At 37.7% G+C, this 17,172-nt stretch overlaps 1 non-coding gene across 1 annotated transcript; it reads right to left on the bottom strand.

Moving 5' to 3' along the window:
- Window positions 1-566: 566 nt before the first annotated feature.
- Window positions 567-673, bottom strand: LOC146935693 (small nucleolar RNA R71). The gene has a single exon (XR_015033743.1). It is a non-coding gene; the product is annotated as a small nucleolar RNA R71 (small nucleolar RNA).
- Between the last annotated feature and the right edge of the window lie 16,499 nt (window positions 674-17,172).

The following is a 17,172-nucleotide window of genomic DNA, read 5'->3' as shown; positions in this document are numbered from 1 at the left end:
AGTGATTAGAACAAAAAATCTTTTTCCTTATTTTATTTCTTTTTATATTTCTTTAAAAAAAAAATCTTTTGCTTTATTTTATTTTATTTTATATTTGTATTTCTTTCCAAAGAAAAAAAAAATCTTTTCCTTTATTTTATCTTATTTTATTTCTTTTTCTATTTCTTCTTTTGCCTTTAACTTCTTGGGAAGATAATAACGATATGGCTAAAGAACGTTCTCTCAAAGAGTATGCAATCCCATTTTCAAATGAGTCATACGATGCTATTGTGTACCCAACGGTTGACGACAATTTTGAAATAGAACCTGCACTTGTTGACTTAGTGCAGCAAAATCAATTTTTCGGATCACCCACTGAGGATCCGAATCTTCATATTTCAACCTTTTTAAGACTCAGTGGAACCGTAAATGCAAACCAAGAGGTCGTAAGGATGCACTACTTTCCTTTCTCCTTAGGGGGAAGGGCTGGTACTTGGTTTCATTTACTGAAACTTGGTTCAATCACTTCATGGCAACAAATGAGGCAAGCTTTTCTTGCCCAATTCTTTCCCTATTTTAAAACCGTCCAATTAAGGAATCAAATCATACAATTCACTCAAAAAGATGGAGAATCTCTTTACGATGCGTGGGAGCGTTTCAAAGAAATGCTTAGACTTTGTCCCGATCATGGTTTAGAGAATTGGCTTATTATTCACACTTTTTATAATGGTCTTTCATATACCGCAAAAGTTTATATTGATACAGCTGCAGGTGGAGCTTTGATGAATAAAACATACATAGGAGCATATGCTTTGATCGAGGACATGGCACAAAACCAATATCAATGGACAATCGAGAGAGCCATCACTGCTTCTTCACCCTCTAAACAAGAGGCAGGTATGTATGAAATTTCTCCCCTTGATCATCTATCTGCTAAGGTGGACATACTTTTTCAAAAATTTGATAAATTAAATGTAAGTATTGTCGCACCTACTCCTGTTTCACCACCTTGTGAACTTTGTGGAATATTTGGCCATATTGGCATTGATTGCAAACTAGGTAGAGTTGTTAGAGGTCCTGAGCAAGTAAACTATGCTCAATATAATCAAGGGTTTAGAATCAACCAAATTTTTTTTCAAACCCCTCAAAATCTTTTTGGACGACAAACAACACCACCCAGTTATGAAAATAACCAAAGAGTCCCTCAAAAATCTAGCTTGGAAATCTTTTTAGAAAATTTTATTATAAATCAATCCGAGCAGCTCCAAAAGCTTCAAAATCAAACTGAATTTTTGAGTGACTCTCTTGCCAAACTTACTTCAAAAGAAGACTCCATTTCTACTCACCACAAATTGCTAGAGACTCAAATCTCTCAAGCAGCCCAACAAGCGGCTGCTTCCTCTCCTACCTCCAAAGTCCTTCTAAGACATATTGAAACCAAACCCAAAGACCATATAAGTGATGTTATTCTTAGGGGTGGTAAACAATTAGAGGACCCAGTTGTGAAAGTTAAAAACAATGAAGGAGAAATAGGGAGTGATGAGCCTCAAGGTGAGAAAGCCATGGGAGAGAATGATAAGTCATTTGTTTCACCATCTCAAGAGCGAGAAATTCCATTAACACAAGGGTTTGATGAGTCCAAGTTAGATGAGCAGTTTATGAATTTTATTGAAATACTTCCAAACAAATTGCCTCCTAAACTTAAGAATCTAGGAAGCTTTTCCCTACCTTGTGTCATAGGATCTGAAACCATTGAGAAAGTCATGTGTGATTTGGGAGAGAATGTTTGTTTGATGTCATTGTCCCTTTCTGAGAGATTGGGTATAGGATAGATAAACCACCTTCTAACCGTCAAGCTAGTGACTCTAAACAAGCGCTTCGTGGGAGGCAATCCATGAATTTTATTGCTTTTATTTTTGTTTTGTGTTATTTTAAATTTTTTTGTAGGTATTTGTCCAAATATGATGCAAAAAAGTGAAAGAAAGTTGAAGCTGTTGACCAAAAAAAAAATCAAAAAAAAAAAATTGTTTGGCACGGCCGTGCCAACCTTTCAGCAAAAAAAAAAAATTTGAAAAAAAAAAATAAAATTTTTTTTTTCTATTTTTTTTTCCTTATTCAAAATACCATCTTTCATCCTTTCTCCATAACTCTCTAAACCTCACTTAAACCCAAACATCATCAACCAACCCTTTTCACCCAAAACAACCAAAAATCAAAACTAAGGTCAATGGCATCCAAGAGGAAAGGTAAGGAGATTGAAGACTCTGGAAGTGGTGCAAGAAGCAATCAACAGCCCGCAATCATAGGATCAAATTCAAGGATCCCGAGCAAAGGAATAGGTATAAATCTCTAATCTCTAGAACTATCTCTCCTTACAGGTACCTTGATGTTAATGCTATGGATAGACTAGAAATAGATGAATATGTGATTAGGATGTTGAATAACACAACCCTGTGCTTAGGTACCTTCAAAGGGTTATGGCTTGCACCGTATAGAGTAGGAAAGAGGTATGGAATGATGAGAGCTGTTTATGTTGTGGGCTATGCTTTATAACCATCATATTAAAATTGGTTATTATTTGCTAGATTATCTTTCTTCAATTGTTAAAAAGAAACCGGATGATAAGGGTGATATAATGGTAGGTGGGATCATCATTTTTCTTGCTAGTTTGGGGTGAGTGTGAATCAAGGGATCAAGAGGGTAGAGTGGAACTATTATCTAGACTTATATACTCTCACTACTTTGTCCTTACTTAGAACCCATGACCCTACTCACAATTACCAATATGAATGAAAAATTATTAGAGCTTATTGTTTGATTATTCTATCTAATCTGGACTTAACTAGTCTGGAGTAGGTGGAAAATTTGCTTTATGTTGGTACTAACCCACAGGTACATAATGATGGTGATGATGATGGTAATGAAGAGGAGGTAGGTGCAAACTTGCACCATGAACAAGAAGCCGGTGGAAGCTATAATGATGAACGGCGGGCATGGATACAAACCAAAGTTCAAAAAAAAAAAAATAAGCACCGAGCATCAAAGATAAGGTGTTGAAAGGAACAATGTCCAAAGGAGAAATAGAATAAATGAAGAAAACAATCAAATGCTCCGAAACATGATGCAACACCTTCACCTCCAAAATCCACTATGGACCTCAATAAAATTGTGAGCTTTCCTCTTCCTCTACTTTTCTTTCTTTTTGAATCATTGAGGACAATGCTTCTCCTAAGTCTGGTGGGAGCCTAATAAAGTGTCTAGAGTCGTAGTGTTCCAAACTCCCTTGAACTTTATTCTTTTGTTTTGTTTTTATTGCGAAAGGCATGATTAGTAGCTTGTTTTTAATGTAAAATATGGCATAATTTTTTTTGTTTTGTCTCTTCTTTAAAAGGTTGTTTCTTGTACATGAAAGTAGTTTCTTGTGTTTCTTGTGTTCTTGCTATACCCACATCTTGTTTTATTGTGAAAAATCTCCAATGAGAAAAGCACCCGGTTGCAATCTTTGAGCAAATGTATGAATAGGTATTTTAAGGAGCACATTCTATCTTTAGTGTTAACTTAGACCCTTTAAAGTCTTAAGAGTAAAAGTAGTATAAGTTTGTGTGGGAAAGGACAATCCCTAACTTCCTAATTGTGGTGGTGACTCCCTAATTTGAACTTAAGGTGAAACAAATTCATCAATGCTAGGGGGAAAGGACAATTACATCCAAAAAGACTTCCTACGCGGAGATGAAATAAAAGAAAATTTTGCAGCACTGCTTAGGGTGATTTTGAATCTAGGGGGAAAGGACAATTACATCCGAGAAGACTTCCTATGAGGATAGATAGCCCCTAAGCATCTGCAGCCCCTTTGTGCTTAATTGTTTATCTAATTTAATTTTAACTTAAACTCCTATCACTCTTATATGAAATGAAGAAAGGACTTTTCTCGGTTACTTTAGCATTAAGGATAGAACCTGTTCCTCATAATATCTGTCTTATAAAGGAGCAAGAGAAAGGTTGGACTGCACACACACACTCACTTGAGACTTGATGTTGGGTTGAATAGGTTCATGAGGAATGTTTGAAATTATGATTAGTGTACTTGAAACAAAACCTTTCTTGGAGACATGTGTTCTTAATAGTATTGCCATGATAATCTTTTAGTTGCTGCTATGTCCATTGCCTTTTGCTTGAGGACAAACAAAGATTCAAGTGTGGGGGAGTTTGATGAGTCATTAATTAGTCTATTTTAATGCATTTTTTAGTTTAGTTTTAATAAGATTTGATTTTATTTTATTGCATATTTATTTCCTTTTTGAATCATTTACTACAAATTGCTTTTTATTATATTTTAGGAACGAATATATGGTGGAAGGTGTCTTGGAGCAACAGAAAGAGGACTGGAGCAAATACAGTGCGAAAATACGAAGATACAGAACAAAAATATGTTCCCACCAAGTCAGAAGCTTGGCACGGCCAGTGCCAACATGTGGCATGGCCGTGCCACCTCTAGAAGCCACTCTTGTTGCTTTTCTTCAAGCCCAAGTTACCCTGTTGCAGCTTTACTGTTTTGCCCTTTTAGTTGCTTAGTTTCTAAGTCGATTGTAAAGCTATAAATAGAGTAGCTCTCCACCATAAACATTCACCTTTGAATTGAGAATTTATTTAGTTACTATTATTTCAATAAAGTCCTTTATTTCTATTTACTTTCTTTCGCCATTTATTTTATTGTCTTCTCTCTTCTTCCCCCATGTCTACGATGAACATGAGTGAGTAGAATTCTTTGTCTTGGGATTGTTGGGAAGTCTAATGACATAATCCTAACGAACCAAGCTTTAACCCTAATTCTATGTAACTGTAATTTCTAATTTAGATTCACCGTTTTAACATGAATTAACAATTATCAAACTGTGGAAGCGAAAGCGGAGGGTTTGATAATCGTTAATCCATTATCCCAAACATCAATTCATAAAGCGAGAGCGAAGCTTTGATGTTGGAACAAGTGAATCTAGACAATAATTGCAAAGGCAGCGAAATAGTCTTTGCAATTATTGAGACACAAGTAGTTTCAATCCTTATAAGCATCTTCTAGTAATCAAGTCAGCGAAATAGGCTTGGTTACTAGAAGTAAACTCTCACCGGACTTTCATCGGAAAGGTGAGGGGCTAAAGGGAAACCGGTCTTAGGAAATTACGGTGTAAACCATGGAATTAGAAGTTAAAGCCTTGTTTAGTGAAAGATTTGTTATTATGACAAACCAATAATCCCAAGGCTCTTTATTATTATTGTTATTTACCTTCAGCAATCAAACCTCCTTTTATCAAACTTTCTTCTCCTCTAATCATTCTTTAAAGGTTAATTAAGTTGAACAACTCCCTAGCAGAACGATACTCTTTCTTACTACTATTACTTCGATAGGCCGTGCACTTGCGGTTTGGCCCTATCACACTCCAGGCATCAACAAGCATCCCAACTTGAGCTACTCAAATAACAATGCTTTGAACTCTCAGATGTTTAATCCTCCACAACAACAACCAAGAAAGCCTTCAGCTCTCGAGGAAACTATGATGAACTTTATGAAGATGACTCAAGTAAACTTTGAAGAGATGAAGAAGAGTCAAGAGGCTGAGAGAAAGAACAACGAAGCCACCAGGAAGATGCTTGAAACTCAGCTGGGGCAATTAGCTAAGCAATTGGCTGAACAAAACAAAGGCGGATTCTCAGGTAACACTAAAGAAAACCCTAAGAACGAGTCATGTAATGCTATTGAATTGAGGAGTAAAAAGGTTCTCTATAGTTCCAAAAGTTCCAAAGAAAGTTGATGAAGTAGTAGGGGAGGTTGGTGAAGTTGAAAAAGAAAGTGAACATGGTGTAGTTGCAAAGGAGAATGATCAAGGAGTAGTTTAAAATGAAAAGAAGGAAAAAAGAGTGGGAGAAAAAAGTGAGAAATTGATAGATGAAGATTCAATCTTGAGGAAGTCAAAGAGTCAAATATTGAAGGATGGAGATAAACCACAAGTTATTCCATCATATGTAAAGCTTCCATATCCTCATCTCGATAAGAAGAAGAAGAAGGAGGAAGGACAATTCAAGAAGTTCATGCAACTTAACTCACAACTTCAGGTGAACATTCCTTTCGGTGAAGCTCTTGATCAAATGCCTTTGTACGCCAAGTTCATGAAGGATTTGTTAACGGGAAGAAGAAAGCCAAAAGATGATGAGAACATTTCTCTTTCCAAGAATTATAGTGCTATTCTTCAAAAGAAGCTACCACCTAAGCTAAAAGATCCTGGTGCTTTTACTATCCCTTGTTCTATTTGATCGGTATTGGTAGAGCTTTATGTGATTTAGGGGCAAGTATCAACTTGATGCCCCTTTCAATGATGAAGAAGCTTGGATGTGGTGAGCCAAAGTCAACAAGACTGACCATTACTCTAGCTGATCGGTCAATCTCTTACCCTTTCGGTGTGCTTGAAGATGTACTAGTTAAGGTTAATGATCTAGTGTTTCCAGCTGATTTTGTGATCTTAGACATGGCTAAAGATGAAGAAATACCACTAATTCTAGGAAGACCCTTCCTTGCAATGGGTCGTGCTTTGATTGATGTTGAGATGAGAGAGCTAATGTTGAGATTCCATAACGAGCAAGTGGTGTTCAATATCTTTGAAGCAATGAAACACCGAGATGAAAACCCAAAGTGTTACCGGATTGATGTTGTTGATGAAATCGTTGAAGACAATTCCCGTGAACCTCAACCAACACAACCAATGGAAAGAACAATTGTAAATTCTATAGAGTTGTGAGCCGGATGAAGATCTTGAGGTGAGTGATTGTGTCAAGCAACTTGAGGCAAGCAAACCAGAGTTGGGGCCGGTGAAAATTGAAGAACTAGTTGGTAAAGACTCTACCGGTGCACCTACTTTGAGTGGAGGAGGAGAGAAAAATCCAGAATTGAAAGAACTTCCTTCTCACTTGAAGTATGTTTTCCTTAGCAAGGATGCTTCTAAACCAGCAATTATCAGCAGCACCTTGACACCTTTACAAGAAGAAAAATTGATGAGGGTGTTGAGGGACAATCAAGGAGCTTTAGGGTGGAACATTTCTGATTTAAAGGGAATTAGTCCAGCCTATTGCATGCACAAAATACACATGGAGGCTGAATACAAACTAGTGGTTCAACCTCAAAGAAGACTAAACCCAACAATGAAGGAAGTGGTGAAGAAAGAGGTGCTTAAGTTACTGGAAGCATGCATGATTTACCCTATCTTTGATAGTTCATGGGTAAGTCCAGTTCATGTGGTGCCTAAGAAAGGAGGAATGACGGTGGTGGCTAATGAAAAGAATGAATTAATACCCACACGCACCGTCACCGGTTGGAGAATGTGCATAGACTACCGGAGGTTGAACACCGCAACAAGGAAAGACCACTTTCCACTACCATTTATGGATCAAATGTTAGAGAGATTGGCTGGCCAAGCCTTTTACTGTTTCTTGGATGGGTATTCGGGGTATAATTAGATTGCGGTGGCTCTGGAAGATCAAGAGAAAACTGCCTTCACTTGTCCATTTGGTATATTTGCTTATAGGAGGATGCCCTTTGGGCTGTGTAATGCGCTGACGACCTTTCAAGGGTGTATGCTCTCCATCTTCTCTGACATGATAGAGAAGAACATAGAGGTATTTATGGACGACTTTTCTGTGTTTGGTAAGTCTTTTGATCAATGCTTGTTTCACCTAGATGTTGTCCTTAAACGATGCACCGAAACTAACCTTGTTTTAAACTGGGAAAAATGCCATTTCATGGTAACTGAAGGCATCGTTTTGGGGCATAAAATAAGTGCTAAAGGTATAGAGGTGGACGAAGCTAAGATAGAGGTTATCAAGAAACTTCCCCCACCTGTTAATGTTAAGGGAGTTAGGAGTTTCTTGGGGCATGCCGGTTTCTATCGGCGTTTCATAAAAGATTTTTCTAAAATTTCAAAGCCCCTCTGTAACCTCTTAGTCAAAGAAAATGAGTTTAATTTTGATTCTGAATGTTTAGATGCTTTTTCTTTGATTAAAACCAAGTTGGTAACTGCACCAATAATCATTGCACCCGATTGGGACTTACCTTTTGAACTTATGTGTGATGCAAGTGATTATGCTGTTGGTGCAGTCCTAGGCCAACGAAAGAACAAATTTTTCCATGCAATTTACTATGCAAGCAAGGTTTTAAATGAAAATCAAATTAACTATTCCACAACTGAAAAGGAGTTGCTTGCAGTAATCTTTGCATTGGAAAAATTTTGTTCTTATCTAATAGGCTCCAAAGTCATTGTTTTTACAAATCATGCAGCTCTGAAATATCTCTTAACCAAAGGGGATTCAAAGCCTCGGCTGTTGAGGTGGATCCTTTTGTTGCAAGAGTTTGATCTTGAGATTCGTGACAAAAAGGGAGTAGTGAACGTGGTAGCTGATCACCTCTCAAGGTTGGAGAATGATGAGGTGACTAAGAAAGAGAAGACCATCAAGGCCGAGTTTCCTGATGAACAACTATTTGCTATTGGAGAAAGGCCATGATTTGCTGACATTGCGAACTTTAAGGCCGGTAACATAGTTCCTGATGACATGAGTTATCATCAGAGGAAAAAGTTCTTCAAAGATGCGAATCACTACGTGTGGGATGACCCTTATCTGTTTAAGTTAGGCACTGACGGTTTGATGAGACGTTGTGTTGCAAGTGAGGAAGCTCATAGTATCATGTGGCACTGCCATAGCTCAGCTTATGGAGGCCACCATAGTGGAGAAAGAACCGCTGCAAAAATTCTGCAAAGTGGATTCTGGTGGCCCACCCTTTTCGAGGATTGCCACGACTTTGTTGCACAGTGTGACAAATGCCAAATGACAGGTAACATCTAAAAGAGCAACGAGATGCCCCTTTCAGGAATCATTGAAGTTGAACCATTCGATTGTTGGGGCATCAACTTTATGGGACCTTTCCCTTCCTCTTATTCTTTTCTCCATATTCTTGTTTGTGTGGACTATGTCACAAAATGGGTTGAAGCGATACCATGTATTGCTAATGATGCCAAGACTGTTGTTAACTTCCTGCATAAGAACATTTTCACTAGGTTTGGAACACCTAGAGTCTTGATCAATGATGGGAGGAAGCACTTTTGCAATAATTTTCTTGAAAATGTGCTCAAAAATTATAACATAAGGCACAAATTTGCAACTCCCTATCACCCACAAACAAGTGGTCAAGCAGAGGTTTCAAACCGACAGCTAAAACAGATACTAGAGAAGACAGTTGCGTCAAATAGGAAAGATTGGTCAAAAAAAATTAGATGACGCACTTTGGGCATATAGGACAGCCTTTAAGACTCATCTAGGGCTTTCACTCTATCAATTAGTCTATGGGAAGGCATGTCGTCTTCCAGTTGAGCTAGAACATAAAGCATACTGGGCCATTAAGGCCTTAAATTTTGATCAAAAAGCTGCTGGTAAGAAGAGACTCTTGAAACTTAATGAATTTAAGGAGATGAGGCTTAGAGCGCATGAAAATGCGCTCATCTATAAAGCCAGAACTAAAAGGTATCATGACAAAAACTTAGTGTCTAGGGATATTAACTGTGGGCAACTAGTTTTGTTGTATAATTCCAGGTTGAAGCTGTTTCCTGGAAAGCTCAAGTCAAAGTGGTCAGGACCGTTCTTGGTAAAAAGTGTGTCACCTCATGGAGCTGTTGAGTTGATGACACCTGAAGGTGATCGAAGTTTCAAGGTGAATGGGCAGAGAGTTAAGCCATATCTGGGTGGCGACCTACCGAAAGCAAGGGTAGGGCTTATTTTGACGGACCTCTAAAGGTCGTCGACAGTCAAGCTAGTGACGGTAAAAAAGCGCTTGGTGGGAGGCAACCCACATTTTATTGTTCAGGTAGTATTTTAACTTTTATTGCTTTCAAAAAAATCAAAAATACAAAAAGATTTTAGCTGAAACAAACAGAGGAACAAAAATTTTTCAAGTCCAATACTGGGCAAATCGTGACACGTTTTAGGCAAATCGTGACACGATTTTGCCTCCCTCTGAAGTTCTTCACAGAATTTTTCTAAGTTAAATTTATGCCCATTCGACATTTTGAAAAACGTGTCACGATACTGAAATCGTGACACGATTTTGGCACTTCAAAATTTTTCTAAGTCTCAAACTGGTGGCTTTCGACATTAAGAAATCGTGACACGTTGGCCAAAACGTGGCACGATTTCTGGGCAAGAAATTTTTTCAAAAAGAGCAATCGTGACACGTTTTTGCCCAAACGTGACACGATTTTTGCCCAAACGTGACACTATTTTTACCGTTACAAACACAAATCATAGCACGTTTTTGGCCAAACGTGACATGATTTGCCCAGCTTATAAATAAACCCAACACGATTTTCATTCCATTCACTTCCAAAAGTAGCCAAACTCTGCCAAAATTTTCCCAGAACCCTAACCTACGAACTTCCAACCCTTTTCTACCAAAAATCTTCATCTTTTCATCTTCCAATCACCAAACCATCATCAACTACCTTCATCATCACCCACAAACAACCAAACTTCATCATAATCATCATCTCCATCCTAACCCTAACCATAATATTCATCTTTCCCTTCAAACCCTAACTTTCATCAACGCAACCACCCAACCTAAACCATGGTTGAGACACACAACAAAGGCAAATCACAAGCACCAACCCAACCATCAGAGAAAGCCAAAGCCGCCCCCAAACGCAAACAACCCGTTAAACCTAACCCTAACACCGCACCACCACCGTCCATAAACCACCGGTTTTACAACAATGCTGCCCGAGACCGTTTCAAGGACATCCGAGGCTATAGGGTGATCCCAGAGAGAGCGTTTGACTTCACTAAACTCATCTCAAACCCAGAGTTCCACCAAGTGATTACTGAGAGAGGGTGGGAGTCCCTTGTAAGCATGATCTTTGAGCAGGCGAACAAGACGGTGGGGATAGAGTTTTATGCCAATGCTAGGTACATGGGGAAGAAGTATGTGTCTTATGTGAGGGGGAAAGAGATTGACTATAGCCCGGAGAGGATCAACCAGTTGCTAAAGATTGTGCCACTAAAGGCATGTGATGTCAATAGGAGGATGGAGGAGTGCAAGAACTGGGATGATGAGAGGTGGGAAGAGTTATTGTTGTAGATTTATGTAGAGGGTGCAAAGTGGCATGGAGGGTCGCACATGTTGTTGAGGGCTGACTTCAAGCCCTATGCTAAGGCGTGGGCATCTTTTGTGGTGCAAACTTTGGAGGGCACCTCTTGTACTTCAGAGATTCTACTGCCCCACTTGCTTACGCTGTCTGCTATTCTTGATGGTCCACCCATCAATGTTGGTGAGTTAATTGCCGATAATATTTATGTGTTTGCATCAGGTACCAAGAAGGCCCTCCCTCACTTGAGCCTTATCAATTGGCTTTGTGAGGAGGAAGAGTGCGATTTGTTCGCAAATGATCTGAGTGCAGCAATGATGAAGCCGATCAATGACACATACATGGATGGCTTCGTCAAGGATTATCACGAGCGCATGCATGCCATTCCGGTTGCCGAGTCAGCAGCAGCAGGACAGCCACAACCACAGCCACCGCCACCACATCAGCCTCAGCCACCACCTCAAAGTCAGACATTTGCTGGAGAGGGGAGCAATCAGCAGAGTGCCTATGCACCTATTCATCCTATGATGCTGGACTACATGTTTGGCCATGTCAACTAGATGAATAAGGTGTCAGATCAAGAGTATTGGAACCGTCCTAGGTTTGGTCAGGAGTTCACTGAGGCGGTCTGCCTCAACATGAGAAAGATGACAGGCTCTTTTGAGCGCTTTGATGGGTCTTAGGAGGCTATGGACCACTACTTTGAAGTCACCAGAGGTCGAGCTCAGGCGAGAGAGTAGGAGATCAGAGATGACTTTGCTGCTGGTGGCGCCCAGTCTAGACATCACTTTAGAGAGAACACTTATGCAGAGGAGAACCCCAGCACATGGATTCTGGAGGACCAGATGCAGGATTGAGTGGACTACTGATGGTCCACCTTTTGTTATTTTTCTGTTTTTGTTTCAGCATTTTGGTTATGTACTCTTAATGTTATGTTCGAACAATTTTACTTGATTTTATAAGTTTAACTCGGTTGTACCCCCCGTTTATGTAATTATTCCAGCACTTGTTTATTATTGATGAATTTGCTTGTTTAGTTGACTTTTTACAGTTTAGTAACAAACGTTTGTTCAAGTGGTATTCCAAAAGTTCAAAAGGAGGAGTGACTTGTGTTTCAAAGGCGAAGTGTACGGCAGTTAAAGGTAGGTATTCACAACTCCCAGATATCTAAACTGTAAGGATTCATGGCCAAATTTTATTTTTCAATTTACTTATATAGAATGTTCCATGCATTTACATTTCTAGAACTTGCGATTTTTCTCTACTGTTGATTGATCTTTGTCATTAGTGCACTGAGGCAAAAGTGCTTGGTCCTGTGAGCCTTTTGAAGCCTACCCTGATTATAATTGTTATATTTTATCCTTTTCTTAACCACTTTGAGCCGGTAGGATTAGAACTTTTTGTTCGGTGACAAACTACATTACAAGCTTAGAGACTTTTAGGACTTGTCCCTTATTGTTTTTCTGAGTTAGGCATTGTAGAATGTTGCTAAAGATTAAGTTTGAGGTTGCTATTGGAATTTGCAACCAACTAAGTTTGGGGTGGGGGTACTAGAGAATAAGAGAACAAGGAATGAACTTTATCATGAAAAATACACACAAAAATGGTGTATAAAAAAAATGATGAAAATATAATGAAAAAGGGACAAAACATTGAAAATCTGAGTAACTTCAAACTCGATTGTCCCAACTGTTATAAATATTCTCTAGTACCTTTGTAATTGTTGTTCTATAAGGTGAATGAATGTTGGATTGAATTTTGTGCTTAATTTCTGTAGGAATGCCTAACTCAAATTTTGCGAAGCCTACTTATCCAAATATTATCCCACCTTCACCTAAGCCCCGTTATAACCCTTAAAGACCTCAAAGTGTATTGACATAGATTTTGATTGACGTTTAGAAACTTTTCAAGCATATGGTAATATGTAGATCGCATGTCGACTATGTGTGAACCCTTTTCAATTTTTTGCGCGGAGTTGTGTATTGGTGGATGCGTACAAGTCAAACTAGCTCATCTTTAGCTAGTAAGGTGTGAACTTTTGGGTACTATCGCTTGATCAGGTAATTGTTATTTTACTGTCGATTGTCAGCTTTGCAAGTAAATTCCTTGAGGACAAGGAATGGTTTAAGTTTGGGGTTGTGATGACACCTTGTCATTATGTAATTTTTTATGTAATTTGTTCACAAAATGGAGTTCACAAGGAGACTTATGCAGCAAAAAGAGCAAAAAAACTAAAGAAAATGCAAAAAGGAAAACGTGTCATGATTTGGTAAAAATGTGACACGATTTGGGAAGCATCAGAACACTTGTTTCGACATTTAAGAAATGTGTCACGATTGGTAAAACGTGACACGATTTGGTGAAACCCTAATTCAGTTTCTTGCTCCACAAGGTGAAATCGTGTCACGATTCACTTAAAATGTGACACGATTTGGGCGATATTCTGTGCCTATTTAAGCTGAAGTCTATTCCAAAAACAAGGGTTACGAAGCAAGGAGAGCAAAGTGCGATTTTGAGACTACAAAACTGCTAAGGAGGACGATTTCTTCATCCTTCCATCACTTTGTGTATGTTTAAATTCCTCTAATGATTATGTTATTTGTAAAAACCATTATGAGTAGCTAAATCCATTAGAGGTTAGGTCTGAGATGATTCTTTGTAACCCTGATTGATACATGATGTTGTGAAACTCCACTTATTGTGAATGATATTCTAGTCTTTATTCAATTCAATTGTTCTTAATGCTTTTTATATCCTGATCAAATATAAACATGATTTAGTGAGAGCGAATGACTACTGACCATAGATTTTGACTTAGACCTATTGAATTGTTCTAATAAACATGGTTAGTCTAGGAATAGATAATCGTTTGTTAGTGATATTAGGTTAACGTGCTTAAACCTTCAAAGATTATTAGACCACCTAAGGAATTAGGGGATGTAGTTTGAGAAGAGGGTCCTAACTCAAGGGATTGATTAGGACTATTTTGTTAACTATCGTAGGATTAGAAAATCATTCATAAGAATAGGTGCATCATAACAATTAAGGGAACATCGATGATTCGAAAGACCTAAACTCATCTCTCTCTTATTCTTAAAAACCAACTTTATTTTCTGTCATTATTTTTATGAAATAATTTTTATGAAACAAACCAATCTACTGCCTAGTGGCAAACAAAATAATTTTTATACATCCTAAAGTGCAACGTAATTGAATTATTGAGATTAAAAACAGTCCTTGTGAGATCGATATTTTTACTACTTCGATAGTATTTGGTGCACTTGCCAAACGTCTATCAATTATTATTTTTTAAATTTCCCCTTTTGATTATCAAAAGTAATAAAGCTAATTACCAAAATATTAATTTCTAATGATTAGCAAGCTTTTTACGGTACACCTTTATTAAGTGTAGTAAATGGACAAATATAACACACTGATCTTCTTAAGAGACATTTAATAATAATTTTAAATTTAGAGAGGGACTTTTAAAAGTGCTTAAGAGGTAAAAGTATTTACATTTTTCATAACACACCATGAGGTTTATACTATAAAGTGATCAAATAAATTATATTTGTTCCATGTGAAGAGAGAAAGATATGGCCAACACTTATAAGTTTGTGTATGCTATAATCTTTTTTATTTTCCTATTTCTTGTTGCAAATAATGTTGAGGGTAATTATTTTTCCATCCTTTTCAAATTTCCTTCTTTAGTTTGTAGTTTGTATATAATCTTTATTTCATTTTGCAAACATTATTTAATTATATATATTATTTCACTGTAGGATATGTTGTTTGTAGAACTGATAATGATTGCCCAGAAAATACTGAGGTTCGAAAGTATGAGTGCATTGATGGCATATGTAAATTGACTAGAGTTCTCAACGGATAGTATATGAGTCTCATACTCAAGATATTACAATTACACTATGCATGGAAGAGTGAGTTCTTACAGTAGCAAAAAGATATATGGAATATATATTTTGCCAAAATACTTTATAGTTACCATTTAGTTATTGTCCTGGATCCCAATAAATATTTTTTATTTAGTTTTTAGTTTTTTTATCAACAATTCACCATAGCCTTTAATTTAAGAATATGACATTCTATTTACAGACCTACCACATATAACTTTAATTTTATATCATAATAATGTTACGCTTATGAATTTTCAACAATGCTATTTATGTTTCTTTTGAACGGAGAGTTCACCGTCCCAAAAAAAATGGAACTTTGATTTCCCTATAAAATTTTCATAGCATGTTGCTTTATTCCAAACTTCCAATACCTTATCTTGATTTTTTAATATTATAAATTTATATTTTATTCATCCGATATTAAAAAATCTAAACATTTTTAAATGTCTTTTCATAATATTTTAAACATACTTGAACAGAATCTTTTAAGAATTCAGAAAGTTTAAGGATAAATAAAGTAATTGATATTAGTAATGTCGCGTATGATGACGTTGAACCGAAACCGGCCAAAAATGAAGCTTCCGGTGAAGGTTCCAGCGATGTCAAACCAACCGTTAATTTGAAACCGTTTTAAGTCCAAATTCCAATTCAAGTTCGAATTGGTAAAATTGAAGAACCTAAACCGGTACCTATCGGTGTTATTTGTGAAGCTCGCGACACCGCCTCATTTTTGACAACAAATGCAAGATGGAGAGAGCGAGAAGAGTTACTTACTTGGGTTCGTCGACAAGGGGTAAAGGCCGGATCTGGTGTTTGTATAGATAAATCCGTTTTAAAAAGACCGTACTTGACGATGCACTGTGAAAGGAGTGGGATATACAAGCCACCTAAGACAAGGAAGAAACCGAACCTTGAAGGCATCGACTCAAGGAAATGTAATTGTCCGTTTAGGTTTAAAGGTTTCTTTGATAAAGATACAAATGATTGGTGGCTTGCAATGCTTTGTGGAATGCACAACCATGACTTGGAGGAAAAGTTACAAGGACACCTTATTGTGGGTAGACTTAGTGCGGAGGAGAAGAAAAAGTTATCGAAATGACAAAGAGCTTGACGGTGCCTCGGAATATTCTCACCAATTTGAAGCAAAATAACGAAGAAAGTGTGACAACAATCAAGCAAGTGTACAATGTGCGAACAAGATGGCGCAAGGGGGAAAGAGGTGACACGACGGAGTTGCAATTCTTGATTTCGAAGCTGGTGGAGCATAAATATGTCTATTACACAAGATGCAATAGTGAGGAAACCACTCTTGAAGACATCTTTTTTGCTCATCCGGAGTCAATTAAATTGCTCAACACCTTTCCGACCATTTTGGTCATGGACTCTACATACAAAACCAACAACTAACTAATGTCGTTGTTTGAGATAGTTGGTTGCACCTCTACAAAAATGACGTATTCCGTTGGTTTTGCCTTTCTTCACTTTGAACTAGAGGATAACTTTGCTTGGGCACTTACGATGTTGAAAGGTCTCTTGTCCTCAAAAGACAACATGCCTAAGGTGATTGTCACCGATAGGGATGGTGCTTTGATGAATGCCGTTGACACAATTTTCCCTGAAACATACACCATGCTTTGTTATTTTCATATTGGGAAGAATGTAAGGGCTAAGTGCATCACGGATTGTAGAGTTCACCCAAAGCCTCCTAAGGGTGCAAAGGTTGACAAGAAAGAATTGAAGAAGAACAAGGTGAAGAATAGAAAGTTGTTGAGAAAGTCGTGATCGCTTGGAGAGAGTTGGTCGAATCTCCTACGGAGGAATCATATGCAAGTAATTTATTGAAATTCAAAGAGGTATGCATGCCATTTCTGGAATTCATTAAATATGTTGAAACCACGGTTTTGAACCTTAAGGAAAAATTTGTGAGGGCATGGACGAATAAAGTCTTGCATCTAGGGTGTAGAACCACCAACATTATTGAATCGGCTCATGGAGTGTTGAAAAGATATTTGAGGAGTAGCGTGGGTGATTTGGCATCATGTTGGGATGAAATTTGCAAGATGTTGGTCGTGCAATTTGGTGAGATACAAGGAAGTTTTGGGAGGAAC

Source organism: Medicago sativa, chromosome 3, assembly GCF_051527215.1.
Source record: "Medicago sativa cultivar Bolivia chromosome 3, Bolivia_mono, whole genome shotgun sequence".
NCBI classification, from domain to species: domain Eukaryota; kingdom Viridiplantae; phylum Streptophyta; class Magnoliopsida; order Fabales; family Fabaceae; genus Medicago; species Medicago sativa.
Note: the sequence above shows the minus strand (reverse complement) of the source record. Positions and strands in the feature narration are given on the sequence as shown.